This window comes from Bombus bifarius, unplaced genomic scaffold (genome assembly GCF_011952205.1).
Source record: "Bombus bifarius isolate JDL3187 unplaced genomic scaffold, Bbif_JDL3187 scf7180000010271, whole genome shotgun sequence".
In the NCBI taxonomy this organism is placed as follows: Eukaryota; Metazoa; Arthropoda; class Insecta; order Hymenoptera; family Apidae; genus Bombus; species Bombus bifarius.
Window position 1 is genome coordinate 849993 of NW_022885586.1, and position 13085 is coordinate 863077.

General features: G+C 39.1%; 1 protein-coding gene and 1 pseudogene across 5 annotated transcripts in view; one reads left to right on the forward strand and one right to left on the reverse strand.

Annotated features, from left to right (window-relative positions):
- The window catches only part of LOC117216540 (putative polypeptide N-acetylgalactosaminyltransferase 9), a 294302-nt gene that overhangs the window by 189648 nt on the left and 91569 nt on the right, over nucleotides 1-13085 (reverse strand). Inside the window, exon 1 of one of the 5 annotated variants that reach the window (XM_033463301.1) lies at nucleotides 12184-12453. The exons of the other annotated variants lie outside the window; for them this stretch is intronic. The gene's annotated coding sequence lies outside the window, so the exon portion shown is untranslated. Of the gene's footprint in view, nucleotides 1-12183; nucleotides 12454-13085 lie in introns of those variants that run through there. 5 annotated transcript variants of the gene reach the window in all.
- LOC117216421 lies at nucleotides 7427-12753 on the forward strand (annotated as a pseudogene).

Below are 13085 nucleotides of genomic sequence, written 5' to 3' on the forward strand. Positions count from 1 at the left end.
TAGGTCGGGTTTACCATGCGCAAAACAGGACGTAATTCTTTTCCTATTCTAAGGTTAAAAGAAGAGTTTTAAAAAAAGCTAGTTACGATAACAAGACGACCTTCGCTCGGTCTAAACTATTTTAATATTTATGCGAATAGCAAATTAAGCCGGGCAACTAATAATTGCTGTAGAGATAATTTACCGCCGACCTTCGAAAACGTTCATTTTCTACTCTCTTCATTTTCTTAACAAATATTCCTAAAGGATCTAGTTTCAAAAATATCAATTTACTCGGAATCGTGACAACGTTTATTATAATTCTGATTAAAAATTCGAACTCTTATCTTTCGGTAGATAATTGGAAATTTATTCCACCGACTAAAGTAGACATTTATTTCGTTATTTCGCTAGTTATTGCCCTGACGCGTTATATGGAAGCACAAGTGAAAATCTCTTGCATACTAATAAACGGGAACTTCGTTCGCATTACACGTACGAACGCTACAATTAATTATAACGTGTTTAAACTTTATAATATCCAATCACGCTCACGATGCCGGTAATTCAACCACGGTAAACATGAATTACGTTTGCTACGAAAACTTCATTTCAGTGTCTGGAGCACAGCGATTATCATCGTCATTATTGGATAGTATACTTAAATAGTATCTATAGAAATTACGCGCTTCATTTTCAGAAGAGGAACAGGGCCAGGGATAAGATAAATATCTCTCTGGAATCCAACTAATCAACTCCAATAATGAAATTCTCGATAGAATATTCTCATTAACTGTTTAAGCACGAGTAGATTTCCATAAATCCCAGCGAATGCAAGGAAATGACAAAGCTAAATACAATATCAAGTTGAGTGGCCGATAAACGATTCGCCGCATCTCAAGCTCGATTAAAATTTTAATATCGTTCGTCGATTTGACAGCGATGTTTCATAAAATTGTCGTTTCGACGTCTACCGACGACAGCCGTGTTTAAAGGGGCCAAGGAACCCCTATTTCCTCGTTATTCGTTTCGATATCCAGCATCGCGCATCCACTGTGAAAAATTCCGATGAATTATGCCCTGAACACGTCAGACGATACAAGCCCCGATAAACACACGTGCGGAAGGCGAACGACAAATCAGCGAGAATTATCGAGAACGCGATTCTCCTAACGCGGACGTTTCCCTGGCTGCCTCCGCTCTGGCGGCGCATAAATTCGCCACTCGTGTGGAAGGAAAGAATCGCCGCAGTAAACCGCCAACTACCACGAGCGAGAGAAGTCCGAAGCGAGAGTCGTCGAACCTCTGTCTGGGGAACCTCTGTTGGAACAAACAACTAAAACGCGCAACTAGCTCGAGTTAAAACGACGAGAGAGACTAGGCATTTTCTCCGTGGATATAAATCCGGTCACTCGATGTCACGAACGAGCCACAGCCGGGGAAAAACAGAAGGACAGAGCCTCGCGATGGGCGAAAGTTAGCAAAAGGGCTACGGCTTTTTGGATATCAGCCAGAAACTGAAACCGGCCCGGAGGAGAGAGACGAGACTCCGCAGTGGCAACGGTAGACGGATGGGTCGTTTCAAAGGACACCGTGCAATGCGAAAAACTGCGGCGATCGTCCTTCCACGGAACGAAACGGAGCAGAAAACTACGGCCTCGGCTAGCCCAACGTTCGTACAAAGAGGAATATCTGAGCGGATCGAGTCAACGATGCGACGCTCGATGCTTCACCATCAAAGACGCGGACGAATGCATCGAGATTCGAATATTTTTCCAGGGGTTTTCTCGCTAAATTTATTAAAAATATAGCCGATTATTCCATCTGGATCTGTCGTGTCCATTCGTTTATTCGAGAAGTGGGCTATAGTTTAAGTCACGGTATCACGGTTGAAATTTTTCGAATGAACAACTTTGGATGATATTAGTTTTCATACGGAATTAGTATTTGTAAAGTGCGGTTGTGTTAAAAATTAAGAGATTTATTTTTTAGAATATTCTCAGTGCCCTGTAACATTCGATAAATTACATTCCTAATTAATGTATAATAATAATGTTTTCCGCTGAACTTTTAGGAACAAAGAATGGAAATTTCGGTAGGTTAACGAAATTTTGGACGACGATCGATGGAATATCAGTTGCGAGACTCTTGGTAACGGTGGTAATTTTTGTCATTATACGAGTAGAAACTTGGGCGAAAGCTCTCGTTGCGTGGAACATTTCACGTTTCGAGTGAGACTCGTACTTTTTAGAGTACTTCTGTTTTACAAACATATGCAGGGGATACTTGAACTCTCTAAAATTTCACTTGTTATGGTAGATACTATTGTATTCGATAAGAGTACTTGTTACGAACCACTTGGTTTTATTGAGTTTGCGGAGAAATTCGGAGAGTTTTCCCACGCGAAACACGTTGTTTGCGTTTGCAACGACATTGCTATACAAAAGCACTCTGACACCGATTTAGCAACATTACTAATGTAATTTATTAACATTAACAATCCTCAAATAATCGATGATAATAAACTTTTCCAATGCTGTGTAATCTTACTACGTCAACTTGTAATCCGATCAAACGGATCCCTAATAAAATTGCCCAATCGAAAATCATGTCTCATCCGATATTACATACCACGTTCGTCTACTTCTAATTTTTCCAATATTTCTAATTTTCTCACAAAAGTGAGTCAACCTACGCACAAGCGAATCACCATTTAAAGACACAAACGTTCTCTAACCAAGCTCGTCAACACTCGACCGGTCTTAATCGCGACAGAGTACGGGGTCCATTAAAATGTGCATCGCGTTTCTATCGATCGTGTCACGCTCGAACTGGAAGGTGCACGACGTTCGAGAGTCAGTCTCCGAGTCAGAGGCAATTCGAAGGGGAATTAAGACCATAATCCCTGTTTCTACGCGAGCAAATTGATCCGCACGGCCGTGTCGTCTCCGCGAGACGCATTCGGCTACCCATTTCGAACGCGCAGCCTGGAAATGCAATTAGTGCCGTTTGATAGACCGATCAGAAACGAGGAATAAATAAAATCAAGGCACGGTACGGTGTACGGCCTCGCTCGATTCTTCGCGATGCATGTGTATTTCCCACATCGAATCGTGTGGTTTGATCGTATTATAGTTTGCCGTTACCATCTATTGAACCACCTGTTCGACAGACGTACACCGTTATCTTGCATTATCGAGAGAATTGCTCGGTGTTTCGTTCGTAACCGCGAAATAAAAGACGAAGAAATATGGTGATGCTTGCGGTAGAGTATTTGCGATAGTATTTCGTTGGAATGTACGGGGAATAGTGTCAAGTGTTGAAGAAACAGGGCCATGGTTTCTTTCTCTTTGGGGATGATAAATATGTTATTTTCGGTGCTGAACAATTGAATATATCTACGGCGAATAAGCCTACTTATTTGGAAATCTTAGCTGATACAGAAGAGATTAACAAGATTTGCTGTGAACTTGGTAAATGTACGAACTGGACGATACAATGAACATTCTCTTTTAACTCCTGTCCGCCAATTAATGCAAAAGTCTTCGAACTGATAACGTTACGCGTTAGAAAATATATTTATACCCTATAAAATCGAATCTACCGTGAAACTGACGCGTTAAGTTAAATAGTTAAACACGTTATCCACGTAGCGAGCAAAATGCAAATAACAATCGATGTAACGACGCTATTATATGAATATTAAATCGATAATTATAAGTGGTATTAGCATAAATTTGAAACACAGCGAATTCTCTGATACGTGGCACCAAGAGCACATTGCCACGATTCTCTGATAATGATTTTACCTATCGTTATCGCGATTAACATTGTAATTCGACTTGGTATCGAGAGATCGACATCTCCGAAGATAAACGTGCGGGGAGACAAAAATTTAATAAAGAAGACGAGATAACGATTTTTATCAGAATTAGTCGCGATAAAAGGTGTTAAGAAACAACGATAAGATCTATTCGTAACACAAGCAAATAGCACGTGATAGAACTACTGTGACATTACGTTATGATAATAGTATCTTGATTGCTATCAATGGTAGGAATTCCGAATTATATAGCACCGTTTAAAAAAAATGTTTTTTTTTTTTGCAAACACGAAACGATTTTCCCAATATATATTTACAATTCAAGTAACATTCTTTCTATTTACAAGAATAGCGTGATATAATAAAATGACAATAGAGCTTTTTGTTTCAGCCCACAATTAACGATAATCTTGATTGTATCTATATTTTTTACGTAATAAAATCCTACTGCGTTGCCAGTGACATTAAATACCTATAAAAGTAAATCGATAGCTCTGTGTTTATAACAATTCTCAATCGAAAAAGTAATGAAACACGAGAAAACACTCTTCTCACGCGTGAACGTGTACCTTTCGGTGTTTGTGAATCATTTCTGCTGTAGTTTTACTCGCAAATCGATACGATAAACGGAACACCGAGTGATAAGACAAGCCGCACTGCGTCAACATCAATTATCTATTTCTGCTTGGACACGAGATACCGTTTGGTGAGGCTGAACCAGGCAATCGTCCGATGCACGTTTATACGATTAGTTTGGCCAATTTACACGACTGCAAATCGAACTTTAACATTTTGTTCGCCACTGCGAACGAAATCTTTAGTTCCGTTTTTCTCAAATTTTAGTTTCCGCTCGAACGATAGAAAATATATCGAAATACCTATATACGTGTGTACGAAAAAGGTTTGTAATTTTTTCGATCGGCTCCAATAGTTTGTCTATTTTTATTTCTATTGCAAACAGTAGCTTTATCGTAAAATGACGATAAGTCGTCTTTACAGAACACTCTTCTCGAATGTCTTATCACTTTACAAGTACACAAAATTACTACATCGTATATCATACTTCATGCTAGAATACTTAATCAACCTATCGTATCGCGCACCGCTCTAGCATTCTAACGACTTCTACGTTAGCAACAGCTTAAAAACACTACAGGCAAATAAATTTTCTAGGGTTCGTTACGTGCCATTTAACTGTCACTATGTACATATTACATTTAGAACATATCGAAATTTTCTCGCAGCTGCTTTAAAACTAGACACTTTATGAAAAGGAATGAAAATTCCAATGTCGACGACTTCTGTTCTTCCTCAAAGTCGCGAACAATACGAAGAATTTGCCAAATAGCAAACTCTCTTAAACAAGTTCGATTTCGTAGCGACAACGTCTTGGTGTTCGATACCTATCGACATCCGAATATCGTAAAGCCACCGTTGCGATGTAAAAGTTTCTTCGTAAAACGCAAACCTGGTTCCACATCGCGTAATAAACTCCAGATGAAACGTTCTCTCCTTACCAGTTGTAAATGTAACTGTCGTTTCTTTCTTGTAGCCATGTTTCATCGATGAAAAATGCAAATTTGGATGACCGCAAAGGGTAAACCGATATCGTCGCCAACGATCACGATACACTCGAAGTACCTCGAGCACGTGCGAATATTTTCTTCCAAAAACTCTTTTGGAAGAGAAAACTCCAATGGAGGCTAGATCGGTCGAGCCTTTAACTGCTTCGTGGATACGTTTTTACGACGTACGGTGGTATTTTTTAAATTCTTTGAAAGAATTTGAAGAGAAAGAATTCTCTTTGAAGAGAAACAACAGAGGATTAAACGTTCAGGATGGAAAATTTTAAAAGTATAGCGACCGGCGAAAGCTTTTCAAGCAGAATTCTTCGTCGAAAAATTGTAGACAGGTCATTATCTCGTTCGTCATCGCTCGTTAATAAAAAGACGTTATATAAAAAGGCGAAAATATAAAATTTTATACTGTTTGCAGTACGATTTCGCTGTGTTGTAAAAAATGATACTACGTCCATAGATATTTCTCGACGAGAAAACAATGGGATAGTATATGTAAAACGAAGATATAAGCCTCGCTTAAGCGAGAAAGAACTTGGAACTCGCTTTCAGACGTATTTTTATCGAGCTCCTCGCGAGATGATACGCTCTATCGGAATATTAGTTTCGAACGAAATCGAACAGATATAAGTTGTTGGAATCGACGACGCGGAGCGGGAATATTTCAAATAATATTTCCTACGCGTATTGGAACCGTATATCCGCGAGTATTGCTTTAATTGGACGGATTCCAATCAGTGCGCGGCAATGCAGAGAACAGATAGTCGCGGAAAGCAATCTATCTATAAAACCAGCAAGAGTACCTCGATTTTAGCCGGAGAAATCGAAGATTTTCCGGTCAACGACCAGGTTTGCTTAATTTACCCTGACAAATAATTCGAGAACATATTCGGCGCGTGTACTTCCTCGGATAATTTATTCCTTGCGCAAATATATGCAGATAGATTAATCCATTTAATTAATATCCCTTTAACTTTTGCAGGGCCGAATGCGTTTTCTAAACTGCGAGAAAAATTGCTTTTCCATTAGTTAGTAACGCATGTTGCGTTTTTGTAAACATCGAGCGTAAAAAAGCTAATGTAATCGGTATTCGTACGTGCAACAAAAACGTTAACAATTTTCGTGAAAGATAAAACACTGCTATTTATACGATCGTCGTAACGATATCGTTTTTAATAATTTGTCAGGCTATAATCGGATTACGAAGTAACAGACTCACCGCAACGCAACAAAAAACGTAAGTATTGCGGCGTTCTGAAGCAACCGACAGGAGGGAAAAAGAAATCAAAGTCAGAGCACCAAAGCGAGGAAAAGAAATCTGTTATTTCCAATCGAGTCTACAGGATATCCTCTTTCTAAATGACGTGTCAACACGCCAACATCGTGTTTCTCCTTTTCGCAAATTACTTATGCATTAGAATATATGAAATTAATATACAAATTCAACGTAACATTGCGCGTTATCCGATTATTTGAGACTTTATATTTCTCCATTATTCGCTCTTTATCTATCTCTATTGGAAACGCTAAGTGTATCGAATAGATAAAATTTATCTATCTACTACCTACAAAACGTGTTTTGATAAAACGTTAAAAGTACTGGTGTTTTATAAAAAAAAAAAAAAAAAAAATAGTGTTTTGTTAAAACACTGGTATTCTAGATAGTAGAAAGATAAATTTTATCTATTCGATGCACTCAATCAAAATAAATATATAAAACGATAAATGTACAAAGGAATAATACCTAGAGTACCTTGGTATCCAAATATTAATAAGAGTCACCGTATATTAGAAGATCCCAAAATCCCGCAACGTGTACACACACGACGAAAATGTATATAACATTCTCTGCCAAAACTCCATTTCCCAAAACCAAACCCTTATCTACCCAGAAAATAGCACGATCGTTAGGATCCGACTGGAGCGTTTCCACGTTTCAACTGGGTTCCCGTAGCCTTATCGCCGGCAATCTTCTCTGCGCGAACACGCGTACACGCTCGACGGATACGCCTGGAAAGCCCTCGGCTCCGGCTGGGATTAGATTACGGCATAAGCGGCTTATTTATCGCTGCGACGACGCGCATTCGCGAATGCAGCGCAATCAACACGCCGCTAGAAGCATTCCTCGCGTCGAAACGCGAGTTTCGTCGCCGTGCGAATCTCGACGAATCGACGACCAGGCATTCCAGTCCGGTTTTTCCGCGACATTCCAGGCACGCGCGAATTCGAAGCGGAGGAAACGACGATGAATAATTCTCGGCATTTCGTGAGCTGTGTTTTGGGACGCAGTCGTCCCGGATTAATGGTCTTTTCCCAGGTAAGCAAGGGAAATGATCTTTCGGTTCTCGAGGGTGACGAGTCAGACGCGGAATGGGCTTGAATTGTTTGCTTTTTGCTTGTACTTGGCAAGTCGTGCTATTGTGGCAGAAATTAATTATAGAGACTCGGGATCGAAGAATGCGAGGTTGTTATGGGGTTGATTGCAAATGAAGCTTGGGACGAATAGTGGAGATACGAGAGTTCATTATGCAATGAGGAATATGAATTTTCTTTCTTTCTGGCTGAAACAATTCTTTGAAATAATTAAACTGTGAGAATATTTGGGAATGAAATTGAAATATACATAATGCATTAGAGAGCAGAAGAGGCAGAAGAAATGAGAGAATTTCTGTGTACCTCAGGAATGGTACTGTTAAAAGAACGTAGTTTCTAGTTTTACTATAAATAAATAAAAGATATTCTCCTATGCTGCTTCTATAGGATTAAGTCAGGTTACATTAATTTACGTTAGATACTGGTCGTAATTGTTTATATGTTACAAATAAGATTTATGTCCTATATGCGCAAACCTATACACGTATTTGTGTATAGAGAATAAATAGTAATAATAATTAAAAGAATATCTTTTCACGTTATCTTCTTCGTTGAAAGTAAATGGGAAATGGAAGTTTCACGTTGTATCGCATAATTAAGTTTCAATCGAATATAATTGCAAATTTATTTGGTATGATATAAATGATCTTAAATAAGTACGACGGTGAATTTAGAGCGGTTCTAAAGATCGACTCACGTGATGGAATGCATTAATAGCATGACTCACAGATCGATAGAGAAAGTACAATATATTTTACACGTCGTTATAAAATATCGTATTATTATTGCGCAATAACAGGATCGCGGTTGAAATCAAAACATTCAAACGTTTTAGTTTTAAAAATATAAAAAATAAAAAAAATGAGAAAATTATTTTGCAATGTTTCAAGCGCTTACCATAGTAACTGTACAATGACAATTGCATGTTCTCTTGTTCTATTCTCTGCAAACGGAGCGCATATTTTCTATAGAAAGGAACACAGAACCCGCGAAGAACATAAAGAAACATATTCCTCTTTTATCATTCCACTACGTGAGAGCTCATTCCTTTCAACGAAAGAAAAGAACAATGTACGTACTGATCATTAACAATATTTCTACAGCTCCAAACTTTATGTTATTTTGTGCCGATTCGAGAAAGCAACAGTACTGAAATTGTAACTCGTTTGAATATAGAGTGTTCTAGCCTTCTTTTGTGAGAAATTATCTCACGTGCCTAGAATTAACAAGTTCAATGTTATCTCGAGTTTATTTAAGCATACATCGGCATATCTTATGTCTTACATTCATACTTATTTAGTCTTTGCATCGATTTGCATCGTTATTTGTGCAAACATTTTGCAATCGAATGAAACGTGGCACTAGATTAAATTTAATCTAGAAATCTATTTTAATTGACATCGAGTAAAGATGTATTCGCCATATTACTACGCTTATCAGATTACAGTCGTCATAAAGCTATTAATACTTGAAAAGATGTTAAGAAATATTCACCTCCTATCTCTTCTCATTACGAAATCGAAACAACTACAAACGTTGTAATTCATATGACCTCCCTCAGTCATAATAATCATCGATGTACTTAAAGCGATTAATAATTCCAACAAGACAAACAGCCACTCGTCTCGTTCGCTTCTCTCCTCTGCGTCGGCAAATCAAAACAACCACAAGCTTAATTCGTAAGACGGTTCGTTCATCGACGTATTTACGAAGCAATTAATCGCTCGATCGAGACCAACAACATTCATTGACATCGCGTCTTCTAAATCGTACATTCTAATCCATAAGGGAACTTATCGCTAACGCAACCACCAATTGAGTAATTGTAAGAATCACAGGATCTAATAACCAGAAGCTTTTCAAACGCTTCTCAGACAGAAGAAAACATCGCCGTACGTCAAAGCAAATGTGATACGGTTAATTAGTTCCTCTTAAAATCCCTGTCCCATTAGAAAGAAACATATCTATATAAACTGTGAAAGTGACTGATCAAACGGAGCAATACGAGTGTCCCGCGGATTAAACGCGCCTCATCGGCTCGTCTATCGAATAATCGAACCGGATAGGCCGTTTATGGGCTCGCGTGGGCGTCGTTACGTCAACAGAACGACGATTGAAAACGGAGAAACATAGAATGACGAGCAAGCTCCCGTTTCAGGTACAGAGAGCGTGGCGTTCCAACTGAAATACCCATTCGATACTTTTCCACGCGCTTTCAGCGAATTTATCGCGTGCTTTTACATCACCAGACACCATGTGCGCACAGAGGAAGTCGGATGCCAACGGAGGAAGTCGAATGCCAGTGGAGGAACCTTCGAATTACAATTCTCCGTTCGCCTACGATCGCCAGCTGATTCTTTAATATCTGTACATGATCCGAATGAATGGAACGAGGAGAATTTTGTATCGGCGTTCGATATGGGAAGAATTTCGTTTGACTCGGTTCATCGTGGTACGAGAGATCGCCTCTCGGGACTTATCCGATATATCGACATAATAATAAACAAGCCAAAAACTGAGGCCTTCGTAGCGTATAGAAATGATTCTTAAGAAACTTCTAAACTGACCTAAACGAATTTAAGGTAAATTTGATGTGATTTATCGATATAAGGAAATACAGGCTGAAAAAGAATAACGTTCGCTTAACTTAGAAATTACGTGTTTCAAAGTTGCGTCATTAGACAAGTAATTAATTAATCTGAGATATAATACCAAAGCTCGATATATCATCTAAATATAGAACTCGTTACGTCTGCTGATAATTACGTGTCGATTGGAAAGAAAAATGGTAACAACGACAGGTAATTTTTCAGAAGATAAAGAACATTTCATGTTGTGATACTTGAAGCTAATTAATGGAAAAATGTTTGATTTACCTTTAAGTTCTATAAGTCATAAAGATATATTTGCTAGATATTATTAATGAATTTGTAGCGTAAACATATCGTCCGAGTATTTTATCAGGAGTCTGTTTACCGCTCGGCAACACGATTCTATGTGATTTCGAACTCCAAACTACGTTCTAGTCTACGAATGACGAATCGTTCCACGACCGAGTTCATTCTCTTGGCAAAACAACTTTTTGCCTTGACAAGCGTTTATCACTCGAACCAAAACATTCCCTTCGTGCTCTTCTCGAAATCTCCGAATTCTACATGGAACCGTTCTAAGGCGTCCCAGTTAATATGAATTTTAATGCGTCGTTTTCTGTTGAAACCTGTTTAGACCGCGAGGAAAGTGACGGCTGTCACGATAACAGTAAGAAATATGTATAGCAAACTCACCAATTCACTCGTATCTTTTTTCTTCTTTTTCTTTTAATAACCGACAGAACTCGCAGAAACTCGCAGTCAAACGACTTTATTCGGATAAACCGGATTCTCTTTCGCTAAGCCAAATGTTTCTATGTCGAAAAATGTTTAACCGTATTTTACACAGCCAGAAATATCATTGGCAAATAATCAGCTTGCTTTATATACGTACGAAGAGTAAGTTTGCATTAATTAGCAGGTGAATTTAATTAGGCAAAAGATAAAACGATGTTCGCTACGAGAACATACATTTAATCACGCATGAGAAAACATGATAAACGCGAGAATAGATCGTTAGGTGTGAAAGTTAAAAATAAAGAAATAGGAAGGGTGCTAGACAATTGCTATGCTATTGTATTTTGTTCCTTTAATTGTCCGTCGTTATTTTATTTTATTGAGATATCGAGCACGACAATATCGTTTGTTGGTTTCCCATTCGACACAGGAACAATCGAACGTCGATGAAAAACCATTAATCATTGCCGTCGATTAAACTCGCCATATCTTTATAGGTTCGCGATTCTCGAATCGCTCGAGGTTAGTCGATATACAGGAAGCGTGATAAGCGAGCGGAAAAATTGATTCAAATCGTGTCATTGAGTTGGTTGGCCCGTTAAAGTCACCGAAAGTTTCGCGTGGAAGATAAATCGTCATTATTCGAAAACGCAAACTCTCCCAAGGAACGATCATTGCTATTCGTTTTCTGTCTATTATCGGTTAAAATAACCGACATAAAAGAAAAACCCAGGAGAAAGGATCGAAACCGGATCGATACAAGAAGAGTGTCGCGATTCGTGTTAAACGTCGATTTAATCGAGACACGAACGAACACACCTATCTACTTCGATATTCGGCCGAGTTGCAATAAATCTTTGCTTTCTAGATATACTATCACCGAGAATATACCACAACAAGCTTAATAAATCTATAAAACTCGTCAGAAATGTCACGAAATCAACAGGTTTTATCCTAAAGCGATCAAAATTCCGGTCTACGTGCGGAATTTTCGTACGTCGAGATGATCAATCGGTGAAACTTGGTACGTATTTTACAAAGCAACGTAAACTTTAAAATTTAATCACCGCCCTAATCCAGTCGAAGGAACAGAAAAATTACTTACAAAGTCAGTGAACGATGGACACGACGACGATGATTCAAATCCTTTCGAGCGAGGCACCCACGCGCAGCTCCAGGATAACTGTTTCTCTTACGCGATATTTCAAAGTGCGGGTGTCCGAATCACTCACAGAACACGCGGTTTCACCGAAAATCGGCGCACGAAATGCGATTTTCGTTAGCCGGGGCAAGTCACGGAGCCAGGTATACGCTTTCACAGATCAACACGACCCACGAAGCAACCGGCATACCTGGCGACGACCAGGCGTTAACTGAAAGCGTATGGAGGCCGAAGAACGCCGACCACTACACCTGTGTGCCACGGGGAATCGTAGTAGGAGAGGGCGAAGAGAAGGAGAAGAAGTTTCGTCGAAGAAGGAGACGCCCGCAATGGCCTTTACGCGGCGGATATGTTTATCGTGATAAACGGGACGCGAACAGCTGCTCGGAATCCATTACGAGCAATCGCGAGGAAGAATTTCGACTTGTTCGACGATTTGTCGTTTCCAGAGAGGGGATTAAGGTTCGAAGAGGGGAATAGAGTTTAGCTGGAAAAACGAATTTGTTTTGGTGACTGAGGGAGAAACGGGGTAGGAGCCGAGGACCGAGGGATACGCGGATTTTACGGACGGGTAACTTTGAAGAATTGGATTTCAGTAATTTATGAATTAATTAACGGAATATTTGTAATACAATTATTAAAATTTAGGAGAAATTGAGAAGCCGGGATTTTTATGGTATTTCTTGGAGAAGTAACGTGACAGGAGGAGGAACGTAAAAAATTACTAATTCGGTAAGTTGCTAGCGAACTGAAAAGTTCGAGGTAGAAGAAAGAAATGTTTTCGGCAAAAAACGTAAGTTTCGCTGTGAATTTTTGTCTGGGACACAGAATCATTTGAATGTGTA